Source organism: Leptinotarsa decemlineata, unplaced genomic scaffold (genome assembly GCF_025532065.1).
Source record: "Leptinotarsa decemlineata unplaced genomic scaffold, Ldec_3_MD MMD2_tig00026307_RagTag_RagTag, whole genome shotgun sequence".
Taxonomy (NCBI): Eukaryota; Metazoa; Arthropoda; class Insecta; order Coleoptera; family Chrysomelidae; genus Leptinotarsa; species Leptinotarsa decemlineata.
The window spans coordinates 9891179-9912493 of NW_027412681.1; the positions used below are offsets into that span (position 1 = coordinate 9891179).

At 36.0% G+C, this 21315-nt stretch overlaps 1 protein-coding gene across 2 annotated transcripts in view; it reads right to left on the reverse strand.

Annotated features, from left to right (window-relative positions):
* Window positions 1-10876, reverse strand: part of LOC111508264 (prestin) — a 73713-nt gene extending 62837 nt beyond the window's left edge. The window contains exon 1 of one of the 2 annotated variants that reach the window (XM_074180881.1): window positions 10856-10876. The gene's annotated coding sequence lies outside the window, so the exon portion shown is untranslated. Of the gene's footprint in view, window positions 1-1830; window positions 1955-10855 lie in introns of those variants that run through there. The other variant, XM_023163703.2, reaches the window with a different exon arrangement.
* Window positions 10877-21315: the final 10439 nt, after the last annotated feature.

Here is a 21315-nt window from a genome sequence, read left to right on the forward strand (position 1 = left end):
CCTACCATAGAATGAAAAGAACTCAGCAGGCAACAAATTATACTGCTCTGAAACTTTTCAATAAATTACCAAATGGACTAAAAAATACTCCGATAAAAAAATTTGAAGCTGCAGTTATGGAAATTTTACTGTATAATGATTTCTACAATCTCGACGAATTTTTTGACTTCTCTTTTAATGAAATACAACCATAATCCACTGAAATTGTTAATAATTTTGTTGAAAGTTTCTCAGATACTGTATATGTCATGTACTGTTTTTCACTAAACTATATGTCCTTTACTTTTTCTATGTTTTACACTGAATCTACGTTCTATATATAAATATATACTGATACCTCTGTTATGACAACCTCAAATGTACTTCATACATACTTGGGCTAATAAATTATGATTGTGATTATGATTATTTGTATTCAGGTTTTCGTAAACACATGAAACCGAACTTAGTGAAATTGACCGATGATAATACTTGATTGTGAGCGGAACACATGTTACGATCGTGTAAACTGTTCAGTGGGAATCTCACAATAAGGTGTTATTTGAATAATTCCAAACTAAATTGTATATCTGAAAATAACAATTATATTAAGCAAAAAAAAACACCGTAATGAAATAACAGTGAAATAACATACAAGTAAAAACAGAACAATTGAACAAAAAATAAAAATTTGAAAGATATCAAGCCGAGTTACTCCATGACGTTTCGATTGTTAGTATCCACAATCTTCTAAGGGTCATGACTGGACTAATTTCTCCGAGAGATGACTATTTAAAAGAAAAAAGGGTGTCATAACCAGTACTTGCACTTTCCTACATCAGAGGATTATCGGAAAGGAGAAGAAGAATTGGGTCCAAGTACAACATCAGAACCTGCTTCAGATCCGGAAACACTATCCGTAGCAGCCTCACGAAAATCAGGCCACCAAACGCGGACTGCGATTCCAAGAATTGCATTTACCGGATACCCTGTGAGTGCGGAAAATCCTATATCGGTGAAACTGAGACGCCATTGAAAGTTCGCATTGCCGAGCAACAAAAGAAAAATACACATTGAGGGGAAACCAGCCAATCAGGAATAGTATAGCATGTTTGGACCCATCAACATAACATCGAGTGGTCCCAAGCTGAGATCACACACAGGGAGGAACATTGGTTGAGGAAGAAATTCAAAGAAGCCGCATACATGTTGTCCAACAATGTAATCAGCCAAGCTAGCGAAGAGATACGCAACATATGGTAACCTATAATCAAGCGAGAAATAGCCAACTCCCGCCAAACGGTCATCTTCCGCTAAATCGGTGAAGCGGAAAAAGAAAAGCTGAGATAAGTGAAAGTACTCGAATAACTCATAAATAGTCTTCTCTCGAAGAAATTAGTCCAGTCATCACCTGAAGACGATTGTGGATACTAACAATCGAAACGTCGTGAAGCAACTTGGCTTGGCATCTCTTAAATTTTTATTTCTATTTTTTGTACAATTGTTCTATTTTTACTTGTATTTTATTTCACTGTTATTTCATTTCAGAATTTTTTTATTAATATAATTGTTATTTTCAGCTATTTTTTCAATTATTATTTTTTTATTAGTTCTTTCAGGGATTTCAAATCATTTTATATAATATCAGACAATGGAAGTCCGAACTAATGAAATTCATCATGATGCATTGTCAATCACCTACAAACAATCTCAAACTATTCAAAAATAAGTATTAACTCACAGATGAAAAAATTACTTCCCTGCAAAGATGAATCTATTATAAAATCATTGATGAACATAAATTCCAAATGTTACCTATCCATTTTTTTGCAATAGTGAAATAGAACTCACCTGATTCAAGCAATTATTTTTCACAAAAAACGACGTATTCAGGTATATTCTCTGTATCACGTTGACTGAATAGGATAAATGAAAAGTAAATGTTCTAATATTGGCCATGTTTATTGTACCCAAGATATGAATCTGTTCCAATATTTGATATGGCTTAATTTATTAGATGTTGATTTCTTTGAGAGAATATACAACTCCTGTGACGTTGAATTAGAGTTCACGGTGATTCTCAGTTGAGAGAACTGAATTTGCCTTCAACAGATCAATCATTTTTGATCTGTGGTGTGTAGTTTTTTCAGTACAACTGAAAACTAGAAACTCTTCATATTCCTTTTGTTCAGAAAATTCATGCAGGAAAAATCCACGAAAATTCTGTCATTAGAAAATACGTGGAACCCCTCAATATTCAAGAAAACCATTATGAAACTCCAGAATATCATAAAAAAAGAACGACAGAGGAAAAAAGAATAATATTTTTTCTGTGGAGAATTTTTTCATGAATTCATCTGTCCGTATTAGCAAATCACACCCTTCACATTACAGAGACAAAATTGTAGAAAGATTTGAAATTGAACATAATTTTGAAGAAAATTACTAAAAATTATACCTGTAATGGGTAATGACTTCAGAAAGGAAATAAATTTCCGGGATAACAATTTCACAAAATTTTTTGATGACCCACCAAATTTTATTGGCGTTATTTTTGAATACATCTGTTTCCTCGAAGAAAAGATATCAAAATTGCCATGTCCTAAGCATCCAGCAACAAAATATGAATTGGAAAGATAGAAGAAATTTTTTCCCAGAATTGAACATTCAAGAAGGGAAAAAATCCATAAAAACTTACCCTTAGAGCTCGTTAGAAAAGGACAGAGAACTATTCCTACAGAGTTGCTTAACATCTTTTTGACAACCAGCAGAGAACGCTTTTCTCTGCTGGTTGTGTTTTCTCCTTCAACTTATCACAGCAATAGTAACAACAATTAGGTAATCATTGGCTGTCGCAGGCCAGATTGATGACAGTAAATCATTGGCTGTCGCGAGCATTGGGCGTACTTCCCCAAAGGACAATAATATAAGAAACATGTAAATAGGAGAGAGCATAGTACACATTTATTAATTGCTCTAGTGTAAATTTTTTGTCAGCTGCAAACTACAACTAGACAATCACTATTTCAATAAAAAACACACACGAACAACAATGTCAACATGAACTGGTGATTTAGAAGACACACGTTGAAAGTCAAGACCTGGTTAGTTCTCAGCTCACAAATGATAGACGCTGGTCTCACCCGGCATCGACCGATGAGATACCATTGCCACGGCTTGGGCACATGGAGTTGCTTTCGGGCTAACGTTTCCTTGCTGTGCCTGCTGTTTCCCGTTTCAAGGATGGAAATGCAAGGAAAAGTTGCATGATGGTGCTCCTATGGTCAAAATACTCAGGAGGTAAAATAGCTCACCAGTTGGATCTCCGGGTGAGGGCTGATTCAAGGGCATCATCCTGCAGAAGTTATTCAAAAATCACTATTTCTGAGAGCAGGAGCCTTCTGACATCAGTTCACAGAAAAGTAGTATGATAACTGCAATTGCTAAGAGGCCCATTAGCAACTTCATAATCGATGTCTGCAACATCAGAGGACTCAACTCAAATATAAACTCAGTGCATCAACATCTGCAAACCTCCTCATATTCTTGTACTCACGGAAACCAAAGCCAGTGCTTCAACAAACACCGTCAATTTTCTATATCCAAGCTATGATTTCCACTCCAGATTCGAACGTTACTTTAGAGTAAGTATATCTTTTCATCCGAAGCGATCTCTCCAGTCAACGAGAGGAAATTATGGAAACCCAAAACTTTTATGATATGTGGTTCAAAATAATATCACAGAAGACTACTGAATTCACATGCTGCGTTTATCGACCACCAAGCGATACACAATATAGGGCCAAAATTTCCATATTCGCTGACAACAATGTCCACAATATCGAATGGATCAAAGTTTTGAATATCAACAACGAACAAGGTAACAAAGCTGAAGCTTTTGCGATACGCAGCGGACTCACTCAAATTATAAATGAGCCAATCAGGATTCCTGACCGTGATGGATAATATGCTAGTCTTCTGGATCTACACCTATCAACCAATCTAGAAATTTACACAGTCGCCGCAAGGTCTCCGTTGAGATCTTCCAACCACAAACCCATTTCAGTGTTGATGGATGTTGGGAAAAGATCTGAGCCGTGCAAAGTTAAGCATTACAGATATGCTGGCTAGATCTTTGTTTCTGCTCTAATGATCCAATAACTTGTACTTTTGAAGTCACGGAATAATCTATCGTCTTGTGTTTTTGAAGTCACGGAAGTTATTCTATCATCCATGGATGCACATAATCATTTTTCAATATAACGAACTTCTAAAGGCAATCATTGGTTTGAAAAAAAGCAAGCGAGTAAGCTGTCGCTTCCAAAAATCTTGCCCAACGGCAGTGAGCCGTTGTGTTATTAGAATGTCCCAGAAGCCGAATTCATTTAACGAGGTGAATGACTGAGTCCATTTTATTTTTACGTCAATTATTTTATCTGTATCTGTAGAGTAGAGTATTACACGCTTTATATCAGCTTCACCTGTATGTATGTTTGTTTGTAACTCTCAAGCTCGGGATCTGTATTTGATCGAATTATCGAAATTATTGCTTGATCTATTCGCGGGCAGATGGCGCTGTACGCAACCTCTTTGATACATCAACATTATTACTTGATCTATTCGCGGGCAGATGGCGGTGTACGTAACCTTGATATATTGTAATTATTGCTTGATCTATTCACGGGCAGATGGCACTGTATGTAACCTCTTTGATATATTGTAATCATTGCTTGATCTATTCGCGGGCAGATGGCGCTGTACGCAACCTCCTTGATATAATTCGAACGCACTTTACATGTATTTCATCATTTGAAAAAAGAATTTTTTTTACCAACACGCGCGCCTGTTGCCTTATTTGTAACTTATTCATCGCTCAAATGAATTGTTATTATAGTAATTGATTTGATAGATAAATAAATTAATATAAATAAGTATAGTTATTCATTATCACATTATTATAATTATTTTTTTTTACTTTTGCAGTCGGCGAAGCAATGCCTTTTCGAGGCATTCAAAAAAGCACATTTGGGGACCTGGATTTCAAAACCAGTCGAATAGGACATGTTCGAACTGTCTCCATCAGCATAGAAGTATTATATAACGATGTGATGTGTTTCTTTTTGTATAAAATACAATTTTTATTTCATTAGAATCTATCAAATGTGAGTAGATTTTCAAGTAACTGAATTATAGTGTGACCATGATTTGTTCAATAAGTAAAGTAAATGAATTCAATCTGTTTCTCGTATTTTGCGCCGATTTCGTAATATAAGACTAGATGATAGAGGAAAAAGGCATGTAGCCGAGGGGGCACTTTTTCTGATATCTGCAATGGAAGAAAGGAAAACCCAAAAGTAATTTTCAAAATATAATTCTGTGTATAAAATGCACCCGCAAATGTAATAGATAAATCTCTGCAAGAACCAAAATTGTAACAAATTACACTTTACCGAATGTTCAAAATTTTCTTCCGGAAGGGGATCCACATGGTAACCTCGTTGTGCTTTGAATATTCAAAAACATTCAACGCGCTTTCATATAGTGAACCGTCCCCCAAAACAGTATACGGGGTGTTTCGGAACTTATCTCCGTTAAATTTTCATCACAGGGACAAATCTAATCAATATTTCGGGAAAGTTCTAAAACACTCTGTATTGTGTCAGCACGAAGAATTGCTCTTGAATGGAAAAAAGTTCAAAAAATCAAAGTGAATATAAGGCACTTTTTAATCAATTTCCGAAATAGTATATGGCATCATCAATTGATCGCTTTAATACCAGAAGTGGGATAACAATCTTCAACTACTATTGTGAAATAGCTTGAAATGAAAAAAATATATTCTAGGCCACATAAATGAAAATATAAAAACACTGTCCGACAAAGCATGTAGAAGTGAAGTTTTATAATAATGTTACACCCCTGGTAAAGGTCTGTTAAAATTATTTGGAGTGTAGGCCCACAGCACAGCCCAGGGTGATCCTGGCAAGATTGAATTTTTTGATTCCATCCCAATGGAATGGTGAAATATTTGGCTAGTTCCGCAATTGTCGAAGTCATCAGGCCGTAAGTGCCACTGGGTCCTATCATTCTTAGTCAGCCGCATCTTTGGCCAAAGAGTCGGCAATGCTATTACCTTTACTCCCGTCGTGCCCTTCAACCCACCTCAGCATAATGTTATTATCTACCGAGGCTTTGGCTGAATCTTGGTGACACTCTAGTACTAGCCCTGAGGTTACACGTTGTCTGTTCAAGGCTAATAGGGCTTGTCTGATATCAGTGCAGATTGTTGTTTTTGCCACAATTTCCTTTCCTGGTTATTTCTATTGTGGCGATTGAGCTACCAGCCAGTTCTCTTTGAACCACGCTGGTATTTTTTTCCATTCTCCACTCAATCCTTAGGCTCAGTGATTTGAAGTACACTCCACATCCTGAGCCTTCTTTGGTTTTTGAGCCGTCTGATTTTATGTATTGTCTGTGATATATTTTGGAATTGTCTTACCGGATTTTGAAAATAGACGCCTTATAAACAATATTGATGTTCAACAACAATTTACTGGTACTGCACTGTAAACATACGCCATACATGCATTCGGTATAGTTGAATCGAAGTCAGTCTATTTACCCAGAGGCATTTGTTAATGACTACGATATCATCTACACCGAATACGTCATTTACTAGTTGAAACGTTCTGTTCTGGGAGACAGACGTGCTCTGAATTGCGAAGCTGTTACGTAAAAGGAACTGAATGAAAAGCTGAGATTGACTGAATTGAAGAAACAGACCACTTGACCGGTTTTTTATAAAATCTAATCGAACACTTGAATCGAGATCGGGTCATAAAACATTCAGAGAAATATAGGATTTCGAAATAACAAAAGGCGTTCAAATAATGTATGAAAGTTTATAAACCATGTCACTATCACTATTTTGATAGCGTTACATATTCTACTAGACAGGATACCGAGCCATGGAACTATATTATAATATTATAAACACTTTAATGAAATGAATAAAAACACTTTTGTTTAATTACCACAAGTTAATTTTATTTATACGACCGGTTCCGGGTTCAACCCCATTATCAAGAATCAAACTGAAATGTGAAGTTTGAAAACTCAGTTATATTGAGAGTTTTCAGGTAAGATGGAAGAACAGGTAGTTGAACGAACCAGGGTGCGAACTTCAATACTAAAATTACTAAAATTCAATACTGAAGATTATAGGCGTTGTTAAACTCATAAATTTGAGAGTGGAGACCTACATAAATCGAGTTGTTCATTAGGAAATAGCACGTTTCCATCCTTCCTAAAATTGTCGATAGTGATTGCTTCATATGAAAATAACTCTATAGATGACCCTTCAAGTTATCGACCAATATCTCTTATTCCGAATATTGCAAAAATAATTGAAAAACTACTTGAGACAAGGCTTAATAAATTTCTCCTCCACTATAAAGTAAAGAGCATACATGGGAGGTGCATATGACAGATATGACAGTGTGGTAGATACCCAACGGAAAAACAACAACTAACGCAGCTAATGCCACGCAGAGAGTTGAAGTGAATTCATCAGACACCTGTGCAACGTATGCGATTTGGAAGATTCGTCGCAAGTTATTTCCCACTATGAAAAGCAGTAATTAAATTCGTTTGATGATCTCTTCAGAAGGATGTGAACCGTCTGAGTATCACAGTCAAACAAATATAATTCCAGCTAGTCACGAACTATTTCCGCAGTTAATTCAGTGGGATGTCAACTGCACTACATGCAGACAAAGCTAGGAAGCAACTCCACAAATACATACTCCGATGTGGGAGTCGGAATAATGATTAATTTTTCGGACAGGTGCAAATGACATGCTCCAGGTTCAGATGAAAACACCTTACCACTTGCCTCTCATGTAGAACTACGACTTTGTAGATACCTATGGCAGATACCCAACGGAGAAACAACAGCTAGCCCAGCTAATGCCGCGCAGCTGAATTTAATTCCATTTGGTCGATACGACCAACCGATAGACAAGTTTCAGAAAAGAAAATTGAATTGATTTTTGAACAGATGTTCAATCATTATGAACGTAGCAGAATTCTTTACTTTTGGGCTCTGGTTATCAATAGTTGACTCACAGTGAAAAAATATGCAGTGTAAAACAAATGACAAATCTCTTTCAGTTTTCCATGTCAAAGTTTGGGCTTGCTACTGGTCACCTTGGTATCGGTGTGGAGCCTGTATATTTTTAGATTGAGTATTCTGTCGATTCCATGAATGTCGTCTTTGTGAGTCGAAATGGCATCGCCTTCACTTCTAGCAGTGCAATCGTAGTTCAACTTAGTACCACTAATGAGACCTATGGCAAATCAGAACAGCGCTGTCTGGTATTAGATTGGGAAAGCTTTGATTTTGGGCTCTGGTTTTCAACCAAGTTGGCATCATTAAGAGATAATAAAAAAGTTTCCATTGGCTCATGTATTGAAAAAGTGAAGTTGAAAAGGAATACAATACAATGAAATTATTTTGTGTCAATGACACAATATAGTTTTTTCTTATGAAGATAATTGAGATAATAAAGATTTAATTCTAGCGAAATTGTGATAATGAGAAAGTATTTGTTTTTCAATTGTGAATATACAGTTCTTGTTTTTTCAGATTTTTCAACAGCAAAAAGTTCTTTTGTCTATCTTAGACTTTTTGGAAAATTGTTCTACAAATGATGGCCGGGTTTATTTGATGCATAGGACATATCTTTAAGAATGAGCATTAATTTAATGAAGAAAATTCAACTCTGAAAACTGACAGACAAATAGACAAGCAGAAAAACAGATTATTGTTTGAGGTTCTTCTTCCATTGCCATGAATTGACCATTTTGGTTATTTTGTCTCCCATGTATAGGCAGCGACTTTCATTTTTAAATATTGACGTTGAGGTTAAATTATTGTGGAATAAATAGGATGAATTCAGATTTGTGTTCTCATTTTGTATGTGCATTAATTTTCTAGGAAATTATGTGAAACTGATAGCCATTTAAATTAGGATTCAAACCAGGATCTCTAGATTAGGGAATTGAATTTTTGAAAGTATTGGTGATCGTTATAAGTTGAAGAGATTCTAGAAATCTAAAAATCTCAATTGTATATGAAATTCAATCGGTTTCACATATTTTGTGCCTATTTGGGTGTTGTTATCAGGACAACATATTTATCCAAACGATGAAAAACCGCTGAAAAGCACCTTACAACTACTGATTTCATGATATTTCTCAAGATCTCGTATAATTTCACCATTTCGAAAAGTTTCTGAAGATATAATAGATACAGAAACCGTACCAAAGCCACCATTTTGTCTCTAGGATTCATTGAGAGTCAGTATCATTCATTGTTTCAGTACATTCAGTACAATCAGTTCATTTTAGTAGAATTTCATAGTTGAATAGTTTTCTATTGAGTTAGTAGTTTGTTTCGCTTATGAGCGAACCGATACCATTTTTCGAGTTGGATTGTCACTTGTTTTAGCCTTCCGCTGTAACATTATTGAAAATAAGGCTTAACCAATAATCCATTCCGTCTGTTTTCTGCGGTTAGACTGTCGCTCATTTTTGCATTTTGTAGAAACAGAGTATCAAACTGAGGTTTCACTGATAGTTAACTCTGTATATATTCATAGAGGTATGGTAAGGTGTGAGAAATAGTGCTGAGAGCTGAATGGCCGCAGGGAGATATGCGGTTAAGAACGATCCCCTTGGGGAACTGGGCGAAACCCCATTGTAATTAGCCTACCTCTGGTAATGCGGGGCTCGGCCAGAGGTGACCAACTCTTCCCTTGCTATTCGTGGGAACACACATGAATGAAACAAACACAAACACAGAAACAACAAAAATAAAAACAAATCCCGAGGGTGGATAAAAGTGCTCACCACGATCTAAGGCAGTGGCTGGAGATGAACAGAAGTGTCCACCCCAATCTACCGCTTGGAATGACGCTGGACATAGCAGATCACCTCGTGATGTAACACAAAGGCAAAGGAGTAAGCGCATTTGCGAAGCCAAAGCCAGGAGAAGAAAGAGAGCGAAGGAGGCAGGAGTGGCAGCAACTATAAGGGTATCCTCCTCCTCCCCCAATCCACCTCGAACAGCAAGGGCACTTCCTGCGTTGGGCGGCAAGAGCTCCGCCTTGAATAAAGGCAGGGAACCGGCTGCCCCTGCAGGAAAGCTTCCTCACTTGTGCACCTCCACGGAGGGAACCTCAAGAAGGTTGAAGAAGCCGCGCAATGACAGTAACGTCGCTGCACCTTCCAAAACCTTCGCGGAGGCCACCGTGAGACACCTCAAGGTTGTCAAAGAGAGTGTGTGTTCGGCGAGTCTTGGCCTACACCTGTCAGTATGAAGGAGATGTCTCCTAGTGACCTGTTCACTTCCCTGGAAAGGAAAGGATAGACGACGACCTAGGAGGACAACTCATCGGGAGGATGTACAATGAATAACATGTGGCCTAAGTACTGTGGGTCTACACTTACCCATTCTACTCTACAGATACAGATATTCATACAGGTTAGTGATCGTTATACATTTACATTATCATTTAACAACATAAGTATCTACATCTGTAGTATTCAATGGCCGTTACTTTCCATTCGGCTGCATTTAGCCAGGTTCCTTTCGTCAATAATTGACAGAAGCTGGTTTCTTTGTGCATTTTCCCAATAGCAGCTTCCTCCTCGAGTTTAGATTCCACATACACAGCCCCCTTTACATGGTTATCCGAACCACCCAGCCTGGATACCGGCGTGAATAAAGGGAACCCTCCTTCACTTTTTTTATGAAACTTCCACATATTAAATGGACAATCATACCACAAAAAGAAGCCTAGCACCTACCAACCTTTTTTATGAACGAGCGTTATCGATACGTCCGTCCACTTCCCCAGCTACCAGCCCAAGTTTTGGAATAATCATTTCTGGACCAACCCTGTCGTCTGCTTGAAAATTATGTACATTTGATGAATATATATCAGGTACTGATTTTAGAATAGTCAATTCAAAAAAATATTATTGAATCCATTATAGCATCATTAAATGAAAAACAAATATTTAATGAAGTATAACGACGAAGCTGAGGAACGAAAAGAAAGCAACAAAACACAATGAATGATTGTATATTTTACATGATCTACAATGTTAAGCATAATGTCATTTAAAAAACGATAAGGAATAATTATTACAGCTTTACTCAAACAATTTAATAGTCTCCAAAAATAGTGGTTTGACAATCGTTATTATCTGCACAAAACATATTCTTAAAAAATGTTTGATTGCCCTACTAATCGGCCTTTTCATGATTACCATTATAAAAAATAGGATTAGAGAAAGTAATGAATAACATTTCAGGAAACAAAACAATCAAAAATCGTCATAATATCACAGGAGATAAGAAAATTGAATCAGACCAAATGTAATATAATAAATAGACCAAATAGGCAGAGTCGATTTCTCGTAACTAGGTACATTATCTACAGAGTGCCAAAAGTAGCAATGAAGTTCTCTCAGGGCCAGGTTTCGTCGATGGATGTAGGCTGGAACTGCGTAATATGCTGGACATATCGACAATAAATCCATGATGATCTCAATTGTCTTGAATTAGGCCCTGCATCTGGTATTAGGAATCACAGTACACATCATACGACTACAATAGGCTAAAAAGTTGACGGCACTAACAAGTTAGGCCATGATGAATTCTCCAGGGTCTGATTTTTAACCTGTGAAAATCAAAGGTCGGGTACTTTGATACACCAAAATATTGCTTTGACTTAGATTTGTGTTGTTGCGGAGGTGAAGTGATATATGTGGCTCCAGCTGCCAATTCTAATGACCAAAACTATAAAATTTTGTGCTGATTCTCGTCGCAGAAAGAGTACTCCACCAGAATTAGCTCTTGTGGATGACGTTGTTCTATATCATAATAAGTGAACATGTCTGCATCATCCAGGTGGTACAAAATATGAGATGTATCATTGTACATTTGTTTATTATGAATACCACTAGTACCATTAGTAAGAATGTACTTCTCTACGTCCCTCAAAGAATGATCTATACAGTGCATTTCTTTAATGTCTTGAACGTCAATTTGGGAGTCAATTTGGGATAATGAAATTAATGCACGAATACTTCATTTTGAACTGACCGGGAAAAGTAGTATCCAAATAGTTTCTTACTTGTCTGGAGTAATGTGATGGTGCTCCATCTTGTTGGAATATAATATTCATATCGAACCTCTGAACCTTTTTTCAAGAAATTACAAATACTAACTTTACCCTGCTTGTACATAATGGAAATTTGTGTCTACGTTTTTCAAAATAGAAGTCAATTTCCTTTAATAGGCTCCAATCATACAATTAACACTAGGCCAAAAAAAATATATCAAGTTCCTCTAGCTCGAGGGCGGATTGCTCTTAAAGGTCCTAATGTTGCAGGTCCTCGTTTGTTCAATATTTTACCAACTGAAATAAAAGAAAGCAAAACATTAGAGATGTTCAAAACAAAGATTGAAAATTTTTTAGTTCTGAATGCGTATTACAGTGTTGATAATTATTTAACGTAAGTGTATGTGTGGTGTGTGCATGCGTTTTCGTGTGTGCTTCTAGTTTTAGTGTAGTAGTTTATAATTTTAGCTTTACTGACTATTCCTAATACAATTACTTATGAAATTGTCGAACAGGAAAATAAAGGATTTGATTTGATTTGATTTGATGAGGATTCGCTTCGACAATTTCAATGATGACATAGTCAACATTACTTTCCATCATATTCAAATACAGTTCCCCTGTTGAATTTTGATCAATGAATAGAGGTCCTACAATATTGTCTCCCAATATTCCTGCCCATATATTAATTTTTTCTGGATATTGGATGTGTTTCCGAAAAACGTGAGGGTTGATGTTACTTCAATAATGGCAATTTTGTCTGTGAACATTGCTATTTGAAAAAAATGTACATTCGTCGCTTAAACAAATACTGTGGAAATAGGTAGGATGCCTTGCAATGGTTTTCGTCGTGATTTCGCAGAATTCTTCGATCAGGGTCATCTTCAGTTAATTGGTGTACCATTTCAATTTTATAAGGATGATACCTATTCCTCTTCAAACGTCTCCACATAGTAGAAGGAGACCCTTACAAACATTCGCGAGGAAATAAGTAGACTGTTCAGGATTTACTACCATACCACCAATTATTTGCACTTGAATGGATGACCTGGGGGCTTTTTGTTATGTACACTACTGGTAGTGAATTTGGAAACAAGTTTCCTCAAATATTTTCTACAGATAGGACCATTTGGAAAACGTTTACTGAAAATCCTTTCGGTCTCTTGAAAGTTACGCGTCGCACCCTAAATAAAAATCGCTTAAATTTTTTCTTCCAACGGACGAGAATTGATCATTTTAGAGACTGTTGACGTGGTACCTTTCTACTAGTTAAACCGAAAACTAAATGAGAATATTCTAACTGAACAATGATGTTCATTGTCGTACTTACATTTTTTGTCGTTTTTATAAACAAAAAATAACTTAACAAACTTTATCGGGTTGTTGGAATTGCCATAAGGCAGATGAAAAGGAATATTTCTAGAAATATCGATACTAATGTGTTTGTCTTCAGGAAATTATTAAATGTTCCGCCATTTTGTAGTAGGTGGTTGTGAAGAATTCATCAGGAGCTTCAAAATGATGTATCACAAGACCCCCTTTTCTATTTAATTTTTTTTTTTTTCAGATGCGTCCAGTTGCCATCTTGAAAGTTTCATGTGTCAATTTCAAAATAAAGTATTCATGGATTAATTTCATTATCCCAAATTTCAATTTTTTGGGTGCACCCGTTCAAAAAATAAAGGAAGGGATATTAAAGAAATGCACTGTATAATTTTCTTCAAATGCAAGTTTGAAGGCATTCAGCTACAACAAATTGTAGACCAGTTTTCGTGAGCGCAAAGAGTGAATGCACCACTAAGAATACACAAAATAGGGTACTAAGGGTATCACTCTCAAAAATATACCTTTTCTGAAAGTGGTCTATTCTATTTGGAAACTAGACTGACAAGATGTTTTGATGAAGCAAATTCCAGAATACAAACGAATGCAAGCGATGATCCAGTAAAACATCTGCGTTGCCCAGGTACAGATATACAAAAAAAAACAAAACAGATTGAAGAGGAAATGGATTTTAAAAATAAATTGCAATGTAGGACAACGCAAAAAGTCAGAATATTTTCGAAAGGAAAATTAATAGTCGGAATTCGGGAGAGAATGCTAAGTTTTCAAACTGAATTCGTCAAAAATAAATAGTATTATCAAATTTCAGCGTCAATCTGGATTCATTGTTAAACTTCCATTTCAAATTAAATTTTTCATTGGAAGTATGTACTCTGCTATCAGATCCTCAATTTCCTTGTGAAGAATATTACACTCCATGGTTAATAGACGATAGTACATTTTCCTCAGTCTACTGGAGACTTGATCGACGGTCAGTCTGCGATTACCTTTATTAGGTTGTTGAACAACACAAATGTGTAGCTTGGAATGTAGGTCTACGTATCTTAGAGAGATAGTTCCCCATGGCTTACTACAATCACATGCTCACCAATTTCTCTCAGGTGACCCGCAACATCCAGATAGAAATGTGCAGCTCTAGAATTGTACAAGTAAACCATCATCTGAAATATCTTTTGTAGCAGCATGGCATGCTGAAGAGATTTCAGTTGGTTAGTCGATATGTTCACAAAATATGATATGATATGATGACAAAATGACTGCAGCCCTCTTTCTATATGAGAACACCTGTAAGTCATTTGTATCTGACAATACATCACATTCAGACATGCAGGGCTTTTCCCCCTCTGGTGTGACCTAATTATTCCTTAAACACGAGCGTTTTGTAACCTGCTCAGGGGGAGATTGTTCCTCACCTGATACAGATTCTGCTTCGGCAGACTCTAGAAATATTTTGTTTTCTCTCTAGGTTACAGGATCGAGAGTTGGAGAACTTGGAAGCTCTTACTCTTGATTCAATGTCACTGGAAAGACAGTTGGGGTTATTTGGTCAAACTTCATCTTCTCTGGAGAATTGAGAAGCTTTATTTCGTTCATTCGCTTCAAAGAGAACAGTTAGAGTCCTTTAGTCGAAGTATATCTCTTTTGTAGACAGCTTCAAAATTTTATGTTACGTCATAGTCCATAAAAAAGATCCTATGACTACCAAAGGGTCACCATAACGAGGCTTTCTACAATGAGAGGTCACCTCGTTAATTGAGGGTTCGATCAGTAATACTGAGTGGACTGAGATTCATGTATCCTTTGGAATACACACACAGGATGACGCGACATTTAGGAGATCTCTCAACTACACGGGTGACACCTCACTTAGCAGAGGTATCAGAACGCCCCCAGTCGCAGGGTGGCATAATAGAATCAAGAGTTCAATATTATCTTCAGATATCATACCAAAGATAAAAAAACTGTTCTCAGAAGTATACAATAACTTAGGAAAAAAAGTTAGGGTTTGCAATGTTTCTCAATCTTTCGATTGTGACAAAATGATTAAGGCTTTTGAGGCTTGGAGGCCGTCGATTTTTGGAATTTCTTCCTCATGTTTTGCTGGCGCAACTGGCTAGCTCCTTCCGAGGTTTATACACCCTGAGTAATCTCCGATGACTGATTATTATGGCTGCGTAAGGCATATTTATGTTGACTCAGGAAGTGTGCTAATATATGTACCTGGATTTGGTCAAATGTCAATAATGTCTGTCTCCAAGTGACCTTGAGATCGAATGGATACAGTGTACCCAAGGTCAACAAGGCCATGAAACTGAAGAGTTCCAGGGCTCAAAATGGGGAGAAGACTCAGATGGTTACACCTGCGTATCTACCATATATCCTCAACGTAACAGACAGAATTGGAAAACTCTTTGGAAACGCAACAATAAAACGATTTTCAAACCCACCAAAAAGATACAACAGTGTCTTAGGTCGCTAAAGTCAAAAGAGACCCACTATCAGCAGCAGGGGTATATCGTATAACGTGCACTTGTGGGAAGGTATACATAGGAACCACCAAAAGATTCATGGCTGGTGAGGCAGCTTGAAAGAAACTGCAGACTAGGCCAAACGGACAAGTCGGCTTCGACGGAACACGTACTCCGAGAAGGAAACCAAATGATTCTGTACGAAAACACGAAACTCATTTAGTCCAGTCATTTAAGGTTTTTTCTGCGGAAAAATTCCTACTGAACTGAATTTTGGTATACACCTTCATTATGACGTTTTAATGAAGATGTGTAAAATCGACATTGATATCGTTCCGGCTGAAAAAATAAGGGTGAGAAGGTCACGAAAATCAGTTTTTCGAAGGTCAACGGAGGTCATAATAGAAATTATTTCTCATACGATTATCTACAAGAAATATCTTTTACATTTTTCTATAAAGTCAACCGTTTTCGGACTAGGGCGCTATGAAAGCGACTACATTATGATGATGCACTCGTTTCCGCACCACCTTTGAGGTAGAATGCAAGGCGCGTTTTTTTTTACATGGTTTCACCCGTTGGCATAATCCGTGAACTGTAATAAAAGTTTTTATTCATTTTATGCTCAATAATTTTTTATTTGTACATTGAAAAATAGGGAAAAAAATGTTTGTACATAATTTTCTTTTATATTTATTCGTCGTCGATATCCTCAATTTCAACTTCATCGTAAGTTGCTGACGATACATCAAGTGGACTTATTGCTGTATTTAAATCAACATCTTCATCATTTTCTTCACTGGTGGACTCTGCGTTTAAGCATGACTGACCACGACAATGTCCACAAGCTTTAGAACATCCCAATCCAATTTTTTTACATCCACATTTGCCGCCACAACCTTTTGTACAATTACAAAAGATTGTGATTAGTAGTGCTAGTTGCAACAAAGTTGTTATTGGTTGTTATATATTATTTTTCAACTACCAACCCCACTGTTCTGAATCAATTCCTTTACCTAGCCAGGTTTGTATTCGATAATAGACTCGATAAATATGTTGTTGAGCTGCTGAAGAAGTGGGTGGTAATAATTGAAATTTCACAGCTGTGCTTTATCTTGTTAGTTTAGCAAAGCTGCAGTATCTGTAATTGTCAATTGAATTTTCTGACTTTGGAGCACCGTACATTGCTAGTAGAAAATGTTTTCCAGCATTGACAAGGGCATTTCGAGCGCAATTTTCTTGTTGGAATATTTCTGCAGAATTGTGTAAATCGGGTCTTTTTTCAAACATCTTCATGACTTTAATTTTTCCTTTCCCAAAAAGTGTTGAAGTTGTGTCACATCTGGTCATACCATTCAGAAACAGAATATTTTTCTTGCAGTGTGGATACTTGTTGAAGCTCTCAGTCGAGTATATTTTTTTTTTCAACATTGTTTTTCCCTGATTTAAAAAAATTAATGTAGGTTGATCAAGTATTTGTGTGCGTGCTATGAGAAGTACCAATAGATCTATGTGTTCGCCAACGATAATTGTAGTATTATTTATTGATTTTTCAATTACTGTTTCAACTATTATGACTTCAGCATCATCACGTGATTGTCTTGTAGAAATACCAACTTTTTCGAAGTTCTCAATGAGCATTTCAATTAATTACATATTGATTATAACATAAATTTACATAATTATTACATACTATCGATTCATTGAAGTGCATTTCTGAAGATGTAGATATATAGTAGATTTCACTTAGCCCGCAACCTCTATAATATAAGTATATTTGTTACAAAACGTCCGAGTAAAAGGTAGAAGTTTCAAAAAAACTCAAATACATTGATAAAAAGTAATAGAGTTGACGCCTCATACGATATACAATACCCTATTAAGTGCATAGATAATCGTATGGAAAATAATTTTTATAATGACCTTTATTAACCTGCGAACCATAGGTCGCCAGATAAACGCGAAAAACTGATTTTCATGACCTTTTGACCCTTATAACTTTTTTAGCCGGCCCAATATCAATTTCGATTTTTCACGTCTTCATTAAATGCCATAATGAAGGTGCATACCAAAATTCAGCTCAGTAGGAATGTTTTCGCAGATTGAGGTTTAAAAAACTAAAATGACTGGATAAATTGCCGCAAACCAGGTATACCAGAGCTGACTGGTACGGAAAGCAATAGAAACCCATAAACACGTGAATAAGTTCAACAAGAAAAAAGCTGTGAACTTCAACTGAATATGGAACCCCATTCTAAGAAAGTTCAAGATCAGTATACAGCATGATGGAAGGCAGCAAAAGGTCGACGAATGTAATTGACAATACACTCAATCCAGGTACAGTTAGTAGCACACCAAACTGCCTGTGTCAACATGAACACGCTTTACACAATTTATCTAATACAGGATCAGGTATAAGAACACCAAACTAACAGAATCAACATAAATATGCCTCACGCAATCGTAATATCCAGTCATCAGAGATATTCTTCCGAAATCTACAACGCATTAGATAAGAAGATCCCTTTTGTAGGCATTTTTGTAGATCTATCGAAAGCATTCGATACGTATGCCACGAGAGATTATTGCAAAAACTCTTCGCCTACGGCATAAGAGGACCTACACAGCAATTGCTGAAAAATTACCTATCAGATCGAAAACAAACAGTTGAAACTGAAGGATCTGTGCTTGGACCCTTATTATTTATAAATAGTTTGATGGCATTACCATCTGATGGTAAACTCATCAGTTTGGCAGATGATATGGCAAAAATCTACAAGGGGAAAACATGGACAGATTTGAAAACAACAACAGAACAAGACCTGAGGAGTATATGTGACTGGTTCAAATACAACAAACTAACAGTCAATACTCATAAAAAAACATATTATTTGCCTTTCACATCTTACCCTAATCACCTTCCAAACTTGGAAACCCTGGACATTGGAGACAATTCCCGTATAGAAGAAAAACGTGAAATATTTAGGAATAATAACTGATAGACACTTGAGATGGGATTTACATATCGAGCAGGTGAAAAATAAATTAGGAGGTCTACTCACAAAATTCAAGTACTTAGTGGAATTCTTGGATATGAAAAACCTAAAAAAAACTGTACTATGCACTTGTGCAATCTGAGGTTTCTTACGGAATCTTAGGTTGGGGAGGTGTAAGAGAAAATATTATACATAATTTGAGTATCATACAAAAATTAATTCTGAGAATAATGTTGAAGAAGAACATAAGATATTCCAGTGACAAGCTATGTATATCCGTAAAAATAAAATGAAGTTAATACCCATCCACCACCGTTATGAAACTCGAATAAAAAATAAAAACATGAAAGTTCCAACCTGCGAAAAAACAGCCGGCCAACGCTCAGTAGAATATCTTGCACCAAGAATATACAATTTACTGCCACAAAACCTCAAATCTATCAAATGTTATACCTTTTTCAAATACCATATGAAACAATGGATGAACACTACAGATAGAAACATATTTAATAACCTTATAAACCTAAAGTTTTAACAATAAACAGATACACTCCAAATCACCCAAATACGACATATACCGGACTATGACAACCCACCTACCAAAATTAGACACCAAAACCCTACCTTGACAATAATAATTAAAAAAAATATGAAATTAGTTCAATAGTACCTGTGTAAATATTCAAATATATCATTGTTGTTCTAATATTACTGTTAATGTATTACTGTTGTATCCTATACTATATAAATATTACCATCTATATCACGCACAAGCTTTAAAGCTTCAGTGATGTTTCATGTCTATTTTCAAAGTTGGATAGCCTTTTTTGTATTTTCCTATTTTTGAAAATAAACATTATTATTATTTTTATTATATTATTAACTCAAGATGTATAATACCTGGGAAGCTAGCTACTCGTGCTAGCTAAACGTCAGGAATAAATTCCAAATATCGACGGCATTTCTAACCGGAAAATAGTGATACATTCGAGTATGCTTTGCTTGACGTTTACTAACTCATTGAATCCATACTTTCCAATATTGTGATATATTGAATTGAAATCTTCCCAACATTAAGGTTTTTATTCGCCTGCTTGAATGTAAAAACCAATCGGTACTACCACTGGTCTTTGCCGAAGAAATGTCTATCAGATCGATATCTGTGTGGGCGTTGTACTTCCTTTGAATAAGTGCCTGTCATTCGGCAATGCAATTGGCACTTAGCAACGACTTACCTATCACAGATTCAATCTTGCCATAGGTGGAGAAAGTATAATGACGGAAATCCAGAGAAATTGTGATCTATTTTGTATATGTTACAGAATCCTGTTGGACGTATTGAAGTTGTTACAAGAATGAATGATATATCATTCCTATATTTTTAATTAGATAAATCAATATTCGTATTCTCGAAATTGTTTTGACACTTATCTATCGTTGATAAAGCACTCAGCGTAGTGACAGCTATCTGAAGATTAAGTTTGGAAAAGTTGGTTGAACTAGAAACAAAAAGAATGCATTAATTCAAAATGTTTACGTAAAAAACAACTGAAAAAAATTTTTTTAACGTTCAATGTTCAATGTAATTTCATGAAAATAAAGGCCATTCGCATAATCGGATCACATACATATATAGGTATGTATGAAAGATACAAATTTTGCAAAATTGAATGTCCGGTATCTTATGTAGGTCAAACTAGAAGAAAATCAAGAGCACGTATATGAGAAGAAGAAAAAGAAAGTTTGGGAACTTGACCTTCTGGAAAGTATGAAAATCGATTAGTATGAAAAGTCCCAATATTTAATGAATGAGCAAATTGAGTTGAAAAGCTTCCGTTACCAGATAATCTTGTGCATTTGAATAATTATTATGTAATTAATATTCATTTGATTGACTATTTTCACTCTACGAATGAATAGTTTTACCTGAATTTACCTGGTTTCATCTGCTTTTACTAGTTAAGGAAGGATTGTATTCGCTCTTTTCAGGTATTCAACTCTCAACTAGAATTAAATATCTATTCGGATCGCAGATCGTGGTAATACTTTTATAATATGGATTGTTTCAATCTCAATTTGATAAAATCACCAGAAATGCAGTACTCTTCTAGGAGTACGTTTCACTACCAAGTTGATGAATGAATATTACCTGAGTTTTATCCCAACACCAAATCGTTATTTTCAACACCTCGACACGTGTTTCAATCACCAAGTGATCATCTTCGAAAGGGAGAGTTTAATCTTCACTTCGAAGATGATCACTGGGTGATCGAAACACGAGTCAAGGTGTTGAAAATAACGGTTTGGAGTTGGAATAAAACTAAAGTAATATTA